The sequence below is a fragment of the Megachile rotundata genome, unplaced genomic scaffold, assembly GCF_050947335.1.
Source record: "Megachile rotundata isolate GNS110a unplaced genomic scaffold, iyMegRotu1 scaffold0455, whole genome shotgun sequence".
Classification (NCBI taxonomy): domain Eukaryota; kingdom Metazoa; phylum Arthropoda; class Insecta; order Hymenoptera; family Megachilidae; genus Megachile; species Megachile rotundata.
Window position 1 is genome coordinate 100,681 of NW_027473752.1, and position 16,780 is coordinate 117,460.

The window sequence follows — 16,780 nt, forward strand, 5'->3', positions numbered from 1 at the left end:
AGTATAGTAATTGTCGTTCTATCGATCATATAAGCATAATATGGCTAATAATATGAGTTAGATTGATAATAATAAGAGTAATGAGTTTAGTAATTGTCGTCCTATCGATCATATAAGCATAATATGGCTAATAATATAAGTTAGAATGATAATAATAAGAGTAATAAGTATAGTAATTGTCGTTCTATCGGTCATATAACCATAATATGGCTAATAATATGAGTTTGATTGATAATAATAAGTTTAATAAGCATAGTAATTGTCGTTCTATCGGTCATATAACCATAATATGGCTAATAATATGAGTTAGATTGATAATAATGAGAGTAATAAGTATATTAATTGTCGTTATATCGATCATATAAGCATAATATGGCTAATAATATGAGTAAGATTGATAATAATAAGAGTAATGAGTATAGTAATTGTCGTCCTATCGATCATATAAGCATAATATGGCTAATAATATGAGTTAGATTGATAATAATAAGTGTAATAAGTATAGTAATTGTCATTCTATCGATCATATGAGCATAATATGGCTAATAATGTGAGTTAGATTGATAATAATAAGATTAATAAGTAGAGTAATTGTCGTCCTATCGATCATATAAGCATAATATCGCTTACAATATGAGTTAGATTGAGAATAATAAGATAAATAAGTATAGTAATCGTCGTTCTATCGATCATATAAGCATAATATGGCTAATAATATGAGTTAGATTGATAATAATAAGAGTAATGAGTATAGTAATTGTCGTCCTATCGATCATATCTGCATAATATTGTTAATAATATGAGTTGGATTGATAACAGTGAGTGTAATAAGTATAGTAATTGTTGTTCTATCGATCATATAAGCATAATATGGCTAATAATATGAGTTAGATTGATAATAATAAGTGTAATAAGTGTAGTGATTGTCGTTCTATCGATCATATAAGCATAATATGGCTAATAATATGAGTTAGATTGATAATGATAAGAGTAATGAGTATAGTAATTGTCGTCCTATCGATCATATAAGCATAATATGGCTAATAATATGAGTTAGATTGATAATAATAAGTTTAATAAGCATAGTAATTGTCGTTCTATCGGTCATATAACCATAATATGGCTAATAATATGAGTTAGATTGATAATAATGAGAGTAATAGGTATAGTAATTGTCGTCCTATCGATCATATAAGCATAATATCGCTTACAATATGAGTTAGATTGAGAATAATAAGATTAATAAGTATAGTAATCGTCGTTCTATCGATCATATAAGCATAATATGGCTAATAATATGAGTTAGATTGATAATAATAAGATAATAAGTATATTAATTGTCGTTATATCGATCATATGTGCATAATATTGTTAATAATATGAGTTGGATTGATAACAGTGAGTGTAATAAGTATAGTAATTGTCGTTCTATCGATCATATGAGCATAATATGGCTAATAATATGAGTTAGATTGATAATAATAAGAGTAATGAGTATAGTAATTGTCGTCCTATCGATCATATCTGCATAATATTGTTAATGATATGAGTTGGATTGATAACAGTGAGTGTAATAAGTATAGTAATTGTCGTTCTATCGATCATATGAGCATAATATGGCTAATAATATGAGTTAGATTGATAATAATAAGAGTAATGAGTATAGTAATTGTCGTCCTATCGATCATATAAGCATAATATGGCTAATAATATAAGTTAGAATGATAATAATAAGAGTAATAAGTATAGTAATTGTCGTTCTATCGGTCATATAACCATAATATGGCTAATAATATGAGTTTGATTGATAATAATAAGTTTAATAAGCATAGTAATTGTCGTTCTATCGGTCATATAACCATAATATGGCTAATAATATGAGTTAGATTGATAATAATGAGAGTAATAAGTATATTAATTGTCGTTATATCGATCATATAAGCATAATATGGCTAATAATATGAGTAAGATTGATAATAATAAGAGTAATGAGTATAGTAATTGTCGTCCTATCGATCATATAAGCATAATATGGCTAATAATATGAGTTAGATTGATAATAATAAGTGTAATAAGTATAGTAATTGTCATTCTATCGATCATATGAGCATAATATGGCTAATAATGTGAGTTAGATTGATAATAATAAGATTAATAAGTAGAGTAATTGTCGTCCTATCGATCATATAAGCATAATATCGCTTACAATATGAGTTAGATTGAGAATAATAAGATTAATAAGTATAGTAATCGTCGTTCTATCGATCATATAAGCATAATATGGCTAATAATATGAGTTAGATTGATAATAATAAGATAATAAGTATATTAATTGTCGTTATATCGATCATATGTGCATAATATTGTTAATAATATGAGTTGGATTGATAACAGTGAGTGTAATAAGTATAGTAATTGTCGTTCTATCGACCATATGAGCATAATATGGCTAATAATATGAGTTAGATTGATAATAATAAGAGTAATGAGTATAGTAATTGTCGTCCTATCGATCATATAAGCATAATATGGCTAATAATATGAGTTAGTTTGATAATAATAAGACTAATAAGTATAGTAATTGTCATTCTATCGATCATATAAGCATAATATGGCAAATAATATGAGTTAGATTGATAATAATAAGATAATAAGTATATTAATTGTCGTTATATCGATCATATCTGCATAATATTGTTAATAATATGAGTTGGATTGATAACAGTGAGTGTAATAAGTATATTAATTGTCGTTATATCGATCATATAAGCATAATATGGCTAATAATATGAGTTAGATTGATAATAATAAGAGTAATGAGTATAGTAATTGTCGTCGTATCGAACATATAAGCATAATATGGCTAATAATATGAGTTAGGTTGATAATAATAAGAGTAATGAGTATAGTAATTGTTGTACTATCGATCATGTAAGCATAATATGGCTAATAATATGAGTGAGATTGATAATAATAAGAGTAATGAGAATAGTAATTGTCGTCCTATCGATCATATAAGCATAATATGGCTTATAATATGAGTTAGATTGATAATAATAAGTGTAATAAGTATAGTAATTGTCATTCTATCGATCATATAAGCATAATATGGCTAATAATATGAGTTAGATTGATAATAATGAGAGTAATAAGTATAGTAATTGTCGTTCTATCGATCATATAAGCATAATATGGCTAATAATATGAGTTAGATTGATAATAATAAGTGTAATAAGTGTAGTGATTGTCGTTCTATCGATCATATAAGAATAATATGGCTAATAATATGAGTTAGATTGATAATAATAAGAGTAATAAGTATATTAATTGTAGTCGTATCGATCATATAAGCATAATATGGCTAATAATATGAGTTAGGTTAATAATAATAAGAGTAATGAGTATAGTAATTGTCGTACTATCGATCATATAAGCGTAATATGGCTAATAATATGAGTTAGATTGATAATAATAAGAGTAATGAGTATAGTAATTGGCGTCCTATCGATCATATAAGAATATATGGCTAATAATATGAGTAAGATTGATAATAATAAGATAATAAGTATATTAATTGTCATTATATCGATCATATCTGCATAATATTGTTAATAATATGAGTTGGATTGATAACAGTGAGTGTAATAAGTATATTAATTGTCGTTATATCGATCATATAAGCATAATATGGCTAATAATATGAGTTAGATTGATAATAATAAGAGTAATGAGTATAGTAATTGTCGTCGTATCGATCATATAAGCATAATATGGCTAATAATATGAGTTAGGTTGATAATAATAAGAGTAATGAGTATAGTAATTGTTGTACTATCGATCATGTAAGCATAATATGGCTAATAATATGAGTGAGATTGATAATAATAAGAGTAATGAGAATAGTAATTGTCGTCCTATCGATCATATAAGCATAATATGGCTAATAATAGGAGTTAGATTGATAATAATAAGAGTAATGAGTATAGTAATTGTCGTCCTATCGGTCATATAAGCATAATATGGCTAATAATATGAGTTAGAATGATAATAATAAGAGTAATAAGTATAGTAATTGTCGTTCTATCGGTCATATAACCATAATATGGCTAATAATATGAGTTTGATTGATAACAGTGAGTGTAATAAGTATAGTAATTGTCGTTATATCGATCATATAAGCATAATATGGCTAATAATATGAGTTAGATTGATAATAATAAGAGTAATGAGTATAGTAATTGTCGTCCTATCGATCATAAAAGCATAATATGGCTAATAATATGAGTTAGATTGATAATAATAAGTGTAATAAGTGTAGTGATTGTCGTTCTATCGATCATATAAGCATAATATGGCTAATAATATGAGTTAGATTGATAATAATAAGTGTAATAAGTGTAGTGATTGTCGTTCTATCGATCATATAAGCATAATATGGCTAATAATATGAGTTAGAATGATAATAATAAGAGTAATAAGTATAGTAATTGTCGTTCTATCGGTCATATAACCATAATATGGCTAATAATATGAGTTTGATTGATAACAGTGAGTGTAATAAGTATAGTAATTGTCGTTATATCGATCATATAAGCATAATATGGCTAATAATATGAGTTAGATTGATAATAATAAGAGTAATAAGTATATTAATTGTCGTTATATCGATCATATTAGCATAATATGGCTAATAATATGAGTTAGATTGATAATAATAAGAGTAATGAGTATAGTAATTGTCGTCGTATCGATCATATAAGCATAATATGGCTAATAATATGAGTTAGGTTGATAATAATAAGAGTAATGAGTATAGTAATTGTCATTCGATCGATCATATAAGCATAATATGGCTAATAATATGAGTTAGATTGATAATAATATGATTAATAAGTATTGTAATTGTCGTTCTATCGGTCATATAACCATAATATGGCTAATAATATGAGTTTGATTGATAACAGTGAGTGTAATAAGTATAGTAATTGTCGTTATATCGATCATATCTGCATAATATTGTTAATAATATGAGTTGGATTGATAACAGTGAGTGTAATAAGTATAGTAATTGTCGTTCTATCGATCATATGAGCATAATATGGCTAATAATATGAGTTAGATTGATAATAATAAGTGTAATAAGTGTAGTGATTGTCGTTCTATCGATCATATAAGCATAATATGGCTAATAATATGAGTTAGATTGATAATAATAAGATAATAAGTATATTAATTGTCGTTATATCGATCATATCTGCATAATATTGTTAATAATATGAGTTGGATTGATAACAGTGAGTGTAATAAGTATATTAATTGTCGTTATATAGATCATATAAGCATAATATGGCTAATAATATGAGTTAGATTGATAATAATAAGAGTAATGAGTATAGTAATTGTCGTCGTATCGAACATATAAGCATAATATGGCTAATAATATGAGTTAGGTTGATAATAATAAGAGTAATGAGTATAGTAATTGTTGTACTATCGATCATGTAAGCATAATATGGCTAATAATATGAGTGAGATTGATAATAATAAGAGTAATGAGAATAGTAATTGTCGTCCTATCGATCATATAAGCATAATATGGCTTATAATATGAGTTAGATTGATAATAATAAGTGTAATAAGTATAGTAATTGTCATTCTATCGATCATATAAGCATAATATGGCTAATAATATGAGTTAGATTGATAATAATGAGAGTAATAAGTATAGTAATTGTCGTTCTATCGATCATATAAGCATAATATGGCTAATAATATGAGTTAAATTGATAATAATAAGTGTAATAAGTGTAGTGATTGTCGTTCTATCGATCATATAAGAATAATATGGCTAATAATATGAGTTAGATTGATAATAATAAGAGTAATAAGTATATTAATTGTAGTCGTATCGATCATATAAGCATAATATGGCTAATAATATGAGTTAGGTTAATAATAATAAGAGTAATGAGTATAGTAATTGTCGTACTATCGATCATATAAGCATAATATGGCTAATAATATGAGTTAGATTGATAATAATAAGTGTAATAAGTGTAGTGATTGTCGTTCTATCGATCATATAAGCATAATATGGCTAATAATATGAGTTAGAATGATAATAATAAGAGTAATAAGTATAGTAATTGTCGTTCTATCGGTCATATAACCATAATATGGCTAATAATATGAGTTTGATTGATAACAGTGAGTGTAATAAGTATAGTAATTGTCGTTATATCGATCATATAAGCATAATATGGCTAATAATATGAGTTAGATTGATAATAATAAGAGTAATAAGTATATTAATTGTCGTTATATCGATCATATTAGCATAATATGGCTAATAATATGAGTTAGATTGATAATAATAAGAGTAATGAGTATAGTAATTGTCGTCGTATCGATCATATAAGCATAATATGGCTAATAATATGAGTTAGGTTGATAATAATAAGAGTAATGAGTATAGTAATTGTCATTCTATCGATCATATAAGCATAATATGGCTAATAATATGAGTTAGATTGATAATAATATGATTAATAAGTATTGTAATTGTCGTTCTATCGGTCATATAACCATAATATGGCTAATAATATGAGTTTGATTGATAACAGTGAGTGTAATAAGTATAGTAATTGTCGTTATATCGATCATATCTGCATAATATTGTTAATAATATGAGTTGGATTGATAACAGTGAGTGTAATAAGTATAGTAATTGTCGTTCTATCGATCATATGAGCATAATATGGCTAATAATATGAGTTAGATTGATAATAATAAGTGTAATAAGTGTAGTGATTGTCGTTCTATCGATCATATAAGCATAATATGGCTAATAATATGAGTTAGATTGATAATGATAAGAGTAATGAGTATAGTAATTGTCGTCCTATCGATCATATAAGCATAATATGGCTAATAATATGAGTTAGATTGATAATAATAAGTTTAATAAGCATAGTAATTGTCGTTCTATCGGTCATATAACCATAATATGGCTAATAATATGAGTTAGATTGATAATAATGAGAGTAATAGGTATAGTAATTGTCGTTCTATCGATCATATAAGCATAATATGGCTAATAATTTGAGTTAGATTGATAATAATAAGTGTAATAAGTGTAGTGATTGTCGTTCTATCGATCATATAAGCTTAATATGGCTAATAATATGAGTTAGATTGATAATAATAAGAGTAATAAGTATATTAATTGTCGTTATATCGATCATATTAGCATAATATGGCTAATAATATGAGTTAGATTGATAATAATAAGAGTAATGAGTATAGTAATTGTCGTCGTATCGATCATATAAGCATAATATGGCTAATAATATGAGTTAGGTTGATAATAATAAAAGTAATGAGTATAGTAATTGTCGTACTATCGATCATGTAAGCATAATATGGCTAATAATATGAGTTAGATTGATAATAATAAGAGTAATGAGAATAGTAATTGTCGTCCTATCGATCATATAAGCATAATATGGCTTATAATATGAGTTAGATTGATAATAATAAGTGTAATAAGTATAGTAATTGTCATTCTATCGATCATATAAGCATAATATGGCTAATAATATGAGTTAGATTGATAATAATAAGATTAATAAGTATTGTAATTGTCGTTTTATCGGTCATATAACCATAATATGGCTAGTAATATGTGATTGACAACAGTGAGTGTAATAAGTATAGTAATTGTCGTTATATCGATCATATCTGCATAATATTGTTAATGATATGAGTTGGATTGATAACAGTGAGTGTAATAAGTATAGTAATTGTCGTTCTATCGATCATATGAGCATAATATGGCTAATAATATGAGTTAGATTGATAATAATAAGAGTAATGAGTATAGTAATTGTCGTCCTATCGATCATATTAGCATAATATGGCTAATAATATGAGTTAGATTGATAATAATAAGTGTAATAAGTATAGTAATTGTCATTCTATCGATCATATGAGCATAATATGGCTAATAATGTGAGTTAGATTGATAATAATAAGATTAATAAGTAGAGTAATTGTCGTCCTATCGATCATATAAGCATAATATCGCTTACAATATGAGTTAGATTGAGAATAATAAGATTAATAAGTATAGTAATCGTCGTTCTATCGATCATATAAGCATAATATGGCTAATAATATGAGTTAGATTGATAATAATAAGATAACAAGTATATTAATTGTCGTTATATCGATCATATGTGCATAATATTGTTAATAATATGAGTTGGATTGATAACAGTGAGTGTAATAAGTATAGTAATTGTCGTTCTATCGATCATATGAGCATAATATGGCTAATAATATGAGTTAGATTGATAATAATAAGAGTAATGAGTATAGTAATTGTCGTCCTATCGATCATATAAGCATAATATGGCTAATAATATGAGTTAGTTTGATAATAATAAGACTAATAAGTATAGTAATTGTCATTCTATCGATCATATAAGCATAATATGGCAAATAATATGAGTTAGAATGATAATAATAAGAGTAATGAGTATAGTAATTGTCGTCCTATCGATCATATAAGCATAATAAGGCTAATAATATGAGTTAGGTTAATAATAATAAGAGTAATGAGTATAGTAATTGTCGTACTATCGATCATATAAGCATAATATGGCTAATAATATGAGTTAGATTGATAATAATAAGAGTAATGAGTATAGTAATTGGCGTCCCATCGATCATATAAGCATAATATGGCTAATAATATGAGTTAGATTGATAATAATAAGATAATAAGTATATTAATTGTCGTTATATCGATCATATCTGCATAATATTGTTAATAATATGAGTTGGATTGATAACAGTGAGTGTAATAAGTATATTAATTGTCGTTATATCGATCATATAAGCATAATATGGCTAATAATATGAGTTAGATTGATAATAATAAGAGTAATGAGTATAGTAATTGTTGTACTATCGATCATGTAAGCATAATATGGCTAATAATATGAGTGAGATTGATAATAATAAGAGTAATGAGAATAGTAATTGTCGTCCTATCGATCATATAAGCATAATATGGCTTATAATATGAGTTAGATTGATAATAATAAGTGTAATAAGTATAGTAATTGTCATTCTATCGATCATATAAGCATAATATGGCTAATAATATGAGTTAGATTGATAATAATGAGAGTAATAAGTATAGTAATTGTCGTTCTATCGATCATGTAAGCATAATATGGCTAATAATATGAGTTAGATTGATAATAATAAGAGCAATGAGTATAGTAATTGGCGTCCTATCGATCATATAAGCATAATATGGCTAATAATATGAGTTAGATTGATAATAATAAGATAATAAGTATATTAATTGTCGTTATATCGATCATATCTGCATAATATTGTTAATAATATGAGTTGGATTGATAACAGTGAGTGTAATAAGTATATTAATTGTCGTTATATCGATCATATAAGCATAATATGGCTAATAATATGAGTTAGATTGATAATAATAAGAGTAATGAGTATAGTAATTGTCGTCGTATCGATCATATAAGCATAATATGGCTAATAATATGAGTTAGGTTGATAATAATAAGAGTAATGAGTATAGTAATTGTTGTACTATCGATCATGTAAGCATAATATGGCTAATAATATGAGTGAGATTGATAATAATAAGAGTAATGAGAATAGTAATTGTCGTCCTATCGATCATATAAGCATAATATGGCTAATAATAGGAGTTAGATTGATAATAATAAGAGTAATGAGTATAGTAATTGTCGTCCTATCGATCATATAAGCATAATATGGCTAATAATATGAGTTAGAATGATAATAATAAGAGTAATAAGTTTAGTAATTGTCGTTCTATCGGTCATATAACCATAATATGGCTAATAATATGAGTTTGATTGATGACAGTGAGTGTAATAAGTATAGTAATTGTCGTTATATCGATCATATAAGCATAATATGGCTAATAATATGAGTTAGATTGATAATAATAAGAGTAATGAGTATAGTAATTGTCGTCCTATCGATCATAAAAGCATAATATGGCTAATAATATGAGTTAGATTGATAATAATAAGTGTAATAAGTGTAGTGATTGTCGTTCTATCGATCATATAAGCATAATATGGCTAATAATATGAGTTAGATTGATAATAATAAGTGTAATAAGTGTAGTGATTGTCGTTCTATCGATCATATAAGCATAATATGGCTAATAATATGAGTTAGAATGATAATAATAAGAGTAATAACTATAGTAATTGTCGTTCTATCGGTCATATAACCATAATATGGCTAATAATATGAGTTTGATTGATAACAGTGAGTGTAATAAGTATAGTAATTGTCGTTATATCGATCATATAAGCATAATATGGCTAATAATATGAGTTAGATTGATAATAATAAGAGTAATAAGTATATTAATTGTCGTTATATCGATCATATTAGCATAATATGGCTAATAATATGAGTTAGATTGATAATAATAAGAGTAATGAGTATAGTAATTGTCGTCGTATCGATCATATAAGCATAATATGGCTAATAATATGAGTTAGGTTGATAATAATAAGAGTAATGAGTATAGTAATTGTCGTACTATCGATCATGTAAGCATAATATGGCTAATAATATGAGTTAGATTGATAATAATAAGTGTAATAAGTATAGTAATTGTCATTCTATCGATCATATAAGCATAATATGGCTAATAATATGAGTTAGATTGATAATAATATGATTAATAAGTATTGTAATTGTCGTTCTATCGGTCATATAACCATAATATGGCTAATAATATGAGTTTGATTGATAACAGTGAGTGTAATAAGTATAGTAATTGTCGTTATATCGATCATATCTGCATAATATTGTTAATAATATGAGTTGGATTGATAACAGTGAGTGTAATAAGTATAGTAATTGTCGTTCTATCGATCATATGAGCATAATATGGCTAATAATATGAGTTAGATTGATAATAATAAGAGTAATGAGTATAGTAATTGTCGTCCTATCGATCATATCTGCATAATATTGTTAATAATATGAGTTGGATTGATAACAGTGAGTGTAATAAGTATAGTAATTGTTGTTCTATCGATCATATAAGCATAATATGGCTAATAATATGAGTTAGATTGATAATAATAAGTGTAATAAGTGTAGTGATTGTCGTTCTATCGATCATATAAGCATAATATGGCTAATAATATGAGTTAGATTGATAATGATAAGAGTAATGAGTATAGTAATTGTCGTCCTATCGATCATATAAGCATAATATGGCTAATAATATGAGTTAGATTGATAATAATAAGTTTAATAAGCATAGTAATTGTCGTTCTATCGGTCATATAACCATAATATGGCTAATAATATGAGTTAGATTGATAATAATGAGAGTAATAGGTATAGTAATTGTCGTTCTATCGATCATATAAGCATAATATGGCTAATAATATGAGTTAGATTGATAATAATAAGAGTAATGAGAATAGTAATTGTCGTCCTATCGATCATATAAGCATAATATGGCTTATAATATGAGTTAGATTGATAATAATAAGTGTAATAAGTATAGTAATTGTCATTCTATCGATCATATAAGCATAATATGGCTAATAATATGAGTTAGATTGATAATAATAAGATTAATAAGTATTGTAATTGTCGTTTTATCGGTCATATAACCATAATATGGCTAATAATATGAGATTGACAACAGTGAGTGTAATAAGTATAGTAATTGTCGTTATATCGATCATATCTGCATAATATTGTTAATGATATGAGTTGGATTGATAACAGTGAGTGTAATAAGTATAGTAATTGTCGTTCTATCGATCATATGAGCATAATATGGCTAATAATATGAGTTAGATTGATAATAATAAGAGAAATGAGTATAGTAATTGTCGTCCTATCGATCATATAAGCATAATATGGCTAATAATATGAGTTAGATTGATAATAATAAGAGTAATGAGTATAGTAATTGTCGTCCTATCGATCATATAAGCATAATATGGCTAATAATATGAGTTAGATTGATAATAATAAGTGTAATAAGTATAGTAATTGTCATTCTATCGATCATATGAGCATAATATGGCTAATAATGTGAGTTAGATTGATAATAATAAGATTAATAAGTAGAGTAATTGTCGTCCTATCGATCATATAAGCATAATATCGCTTACAATATGAGTTAGGTTGAGAATAATAAGATTAATAAGTATAGTAATCGTCGTTCTATCGATCATATAAGCATAATATGGCTAATAATATGAGTTAGATTGATAATAATAAGATAATAAGTATATTAATTGTCGTTATATCGATCATATGTGCATAATATTGTTAATAATATGAGTTGGATTGATAACAGTGAGTGTAATAAGTATAGTAATTGTCGTTCTATCGATCATATGAGCATAATATGGCTAATAATATGAGTTAGATTGATAATAATAAGAGTAATGAGTATAGTAATTGTCGTCCTATCGATCATATAAGCATAATATGGCTAATAATATGAGTTAGTTTGATAATAATAAGACTAATAAGTATAGTAATTGTCATTCTATCGATCATATAAGCATAATATGGCAAATAATATGAGTTAGAATGATAATAATAAGAGTAATGAGTATAGTAATTGTCGTCCTATCGATCATATAAGCATAATATGGCTAATAATATGAGTTAGGTTAATAATAATAAGAGTAATGAGTATAGTAATTGTCGTACTATCGATCATATAAGCATAATATGGCTAATAATATGAGTTAGATTGATAATAATAAGAGTAATGAGTATAGTAATTGGCGTCCTATCGATCATATAAGCATAATATGGCTAATAATATGAGTTAGATTGATAATAATAAGATTAATAAGTATTGTAATTGTCGTTTTATCGGTCATACAACCATAATATGGCTAATAATATGAGATTGACAACAGTGAGTGTAATAAGTATAGTAATTGTCGTTATATCGATCATATCTGCATAATATTGTTAATGATATGAGTTGGATTGATAACAGTGAGTGTAATAAGTATAGTAATTGTCGTTCTATCGATCATATGAGCATAATATGGCTAATAATATGAGTTAGATTGATAATAATAAGAGTAATGAGTATAGTAATTGTCGTCCTATCGATCATATAAGCATAATATGGTTAATAATATGAGTTAGATTGATAATAATAAGAGTAATGAGTATAGTAATTGTCGTCCTATCGATCATATAAGCATAATATGGCTAATAATATGAGTTAGATTGATAATAATAAGTGTAATAAGTATAGTAATTGTCATTCTATCGATCATATGAGCATAATATGGCTAATAATGTGAGTTAGATTGATAATAATAAGATTAATAAGTAGAGTAATTGTCGTCCTATCGATCATATAAGCATAATATCGCTTACAATATGAGTTAGATTGAGAATAATAAGATTAATAAGTATAGTAATCGTCGTTCTATCGATCATATAAGCATAATATGGCTAATAATATGAGTTAGATTGATAATAATAAGATAATAAGTATATTAATTGTCGTTATATCGATCATATGAGCATAATATGGCTAATAATATGAGTTAGATTGATAATAATAAGAGTAATGAGTATAGTAATTGTCGTCCTATCGATCATATAAGCATAATATGGCTAATAATATGAGTTAGATTGATAATAATAAGTGTAATAAGTATAGTAATTGTCATTCTATCGATCATATGAGCATAATATGGCTAATAATGTGAGTGAGATTGATAATAATAAGAGTAATGAGAATAGTAATTGTCGTCCTATCGATCATATAAGCATAATATGGCTTATAATATGAGTTAGATTGATAATAATAAGTGTAATAAGTATAGTAATTGTCATTCTATCGATCATATAAGCATAATATGGCTAATAATATGAGTTAGATTGATAATAATAAGAGTAATGAGTATAGTAATTGTCGTCCTATCGATCATATAAGCATAATATGGCTAATAATATGAGTTAGGTTGATAATAATAAGAGTAATGAGTATAGTAATTGTTGTACTATCGATCATGTAAGCATAATATGGCTAATAATATGAGTGAGATTGATAATAATAAGAGTAATGAGAATAGTAATTGTCGTCCTATCGATCATATAAGCATAATATGGCTTATAATATGAGTTAGATTGATAATAATAAGTGTAATAAGTATAGTAATTGTCATTCTATCGATCATATAAGCATAATATGGCTAATAATATGAGTTAGATTGATAATAATGAGAGTAATAAGTATAGTAATTGTCGTTCTATCGATCATATAAGCATAATATGGCTAATAATATGAGTTAGATTGATAATAATAAGTGTAATAAGTGTAGTGATTGTCGTTCTATCGATCATATAAGAATAATATGGCTAATAATATGAGTTAGATTGATAATAATAAGAGTAATAAGTATATTAATTGTCGTCGTATCGATCATATAAGCATAATATGGCTAATAATATGAGTTAGGTTAATAATAATAAGAGTAATGAGTATAGTAATTGTCGTACTATCGATCATATAAGCATAATATGGCTAATAATATGAGTTAGATTGATAATAATAAGAGTAATGAGTATAGTAATTGTCGTCCTATCGATCATATAAGCATAATATGGCTAATTATATGAGTTAGATTGATAATAATAAGATTAATAAGTATTGTAATTGTCGTTTTATCGGTCATATAACCATAATATGGCTAATAATATGAGATTGACAACAGTGAGTGTAATAAGTATAGTAATTGTCGTTATATCGATCATATCTGCATAATATTGTTAATGATATGAGTTGGATTGATAACAGTGAGTGTAATAAGTATAGTAATTGTCGTTCTATCGATCATATGAGCATAATATGGCTAATAATGTGAGTTAGATTGATAATAATAAGATTAATAAGTAGAGTAATTGTCGTCCTATCGATCATATAAGCATAATATCGCTTACAATATGAGTTAGATTGAGAATAATAAGATTAATAAGTATAGTAATCGTCGTTCTATCGATCATATAAGCATAATATGGCTAATAATATGAGTTAGATTGATAATAATAAGATAATAAGTATATTAATTGTCGTTATATCGATCATATGTGCATAATATTGTTAATAATATGAGTTGGATTGATAACAGTGAGTGTAATAAGTATAGTAATTGTCATTCTATCGATCATATGAGCATAATATGGCTAATAATGTGAGTTAGATTGATAATAATAAGATTAATAAGTAGAGTAATTGTCGTCCTATCGATCATATAAGCATAATATCGCTTACAATATGAGTTAGATTGAGAATAATAAGATTAATAAGTATAGTAATCGTCGTTCTATCGATCATATAAGCATAATATGGCTAATAATATGAGTTAGATTGATAATAATAAGATAATAAGTATATTAATTGTCGTTATATCGATCATATGAGCATAATATGGCTAATAATATGAGTTAGATTGATAATAATAAGAGTAATGAGTATAGTAATTGTCGTCCTATCGATCATATAAGCATAATATGGCTAATAATATGAGTTAGATTGATAATAATAAGAGTAATGAGTATAGTAATTGTCGTCCTATCGATCATATAAGCATAATATGGCTAATAATATGAGTTAGATTGATAATAATAAGTGTAATAAGTATAGTAATTGTCATTCTATCGATCATATGAGCATAATATGGCTAATAATGTGAGTGAGATTGATAATAATAAGAGTAATGAGAATAGTAATTGTCGTCCTATCGATCATATAAGCATAATATGGCTTATAATATGAGTTAGGTTGATAATAATAAGAGTAATGAGTATAGTAATTGTTGTACTATCGATCATGTAAGCATAATATGGCTAATAATATGAGTGAGATTGATAATAATAAGAGTAATGAGAATAGTAATTGTCGTCCTATCGATCATATAAGCATAATATGGCTTATAATATGAGTTAGATTGATAATAATAAGTGTAATAAGTATAGTAATTGTCATTCTATCGATCATATAAGCGTAATATGGCTAATAATATGAGTTAGATTGATAATAATGAGAGTAATAAGTATAGTAATTGTCGTTCTATCGATCATATAAGCATAATATGGCTAATAATATGAGTTAGATTGATAATAATAAGTGTAATAAGTGTAGTGATTGTCGTTCTATCGATCATATAAGAATAATATGGCTAATAATATGAGTTAGATTGATAATAATAAGAGTAATAAGTATATTAATTGTCGCCGTATCGATCATATAAGCATAATATGGCTAATAATATGAGTTAGGTTAATAATAATAAGAGTAATGAGTATAGTAATTGTCGTACTATCGATCATATAAGCATAATATGGCTAATAATATGAGTTAGATTGATAATAATAAGAGTAATGAGTATAGTAATTGGCGTCCTATCGATCATATAAGCATAATATGGCTAATAATATGAGTTAGATTGATAATAATAAGATAATAAGTATATTAATTGTCGTTATATCGATCATATCTGCATAATATTGTTAATAATATGAGTTGGATTGATAACAGTGAGTGTAATAAGTATAGTAATTGTCGTTCTATCGATCATATAAGCATAATATGGCTAATAATATGAGTTTGATTGATAATAATAAGTGTAATAAGTGTAGTGATTGTCGTTATATCGATCATATAAGCATAATATGG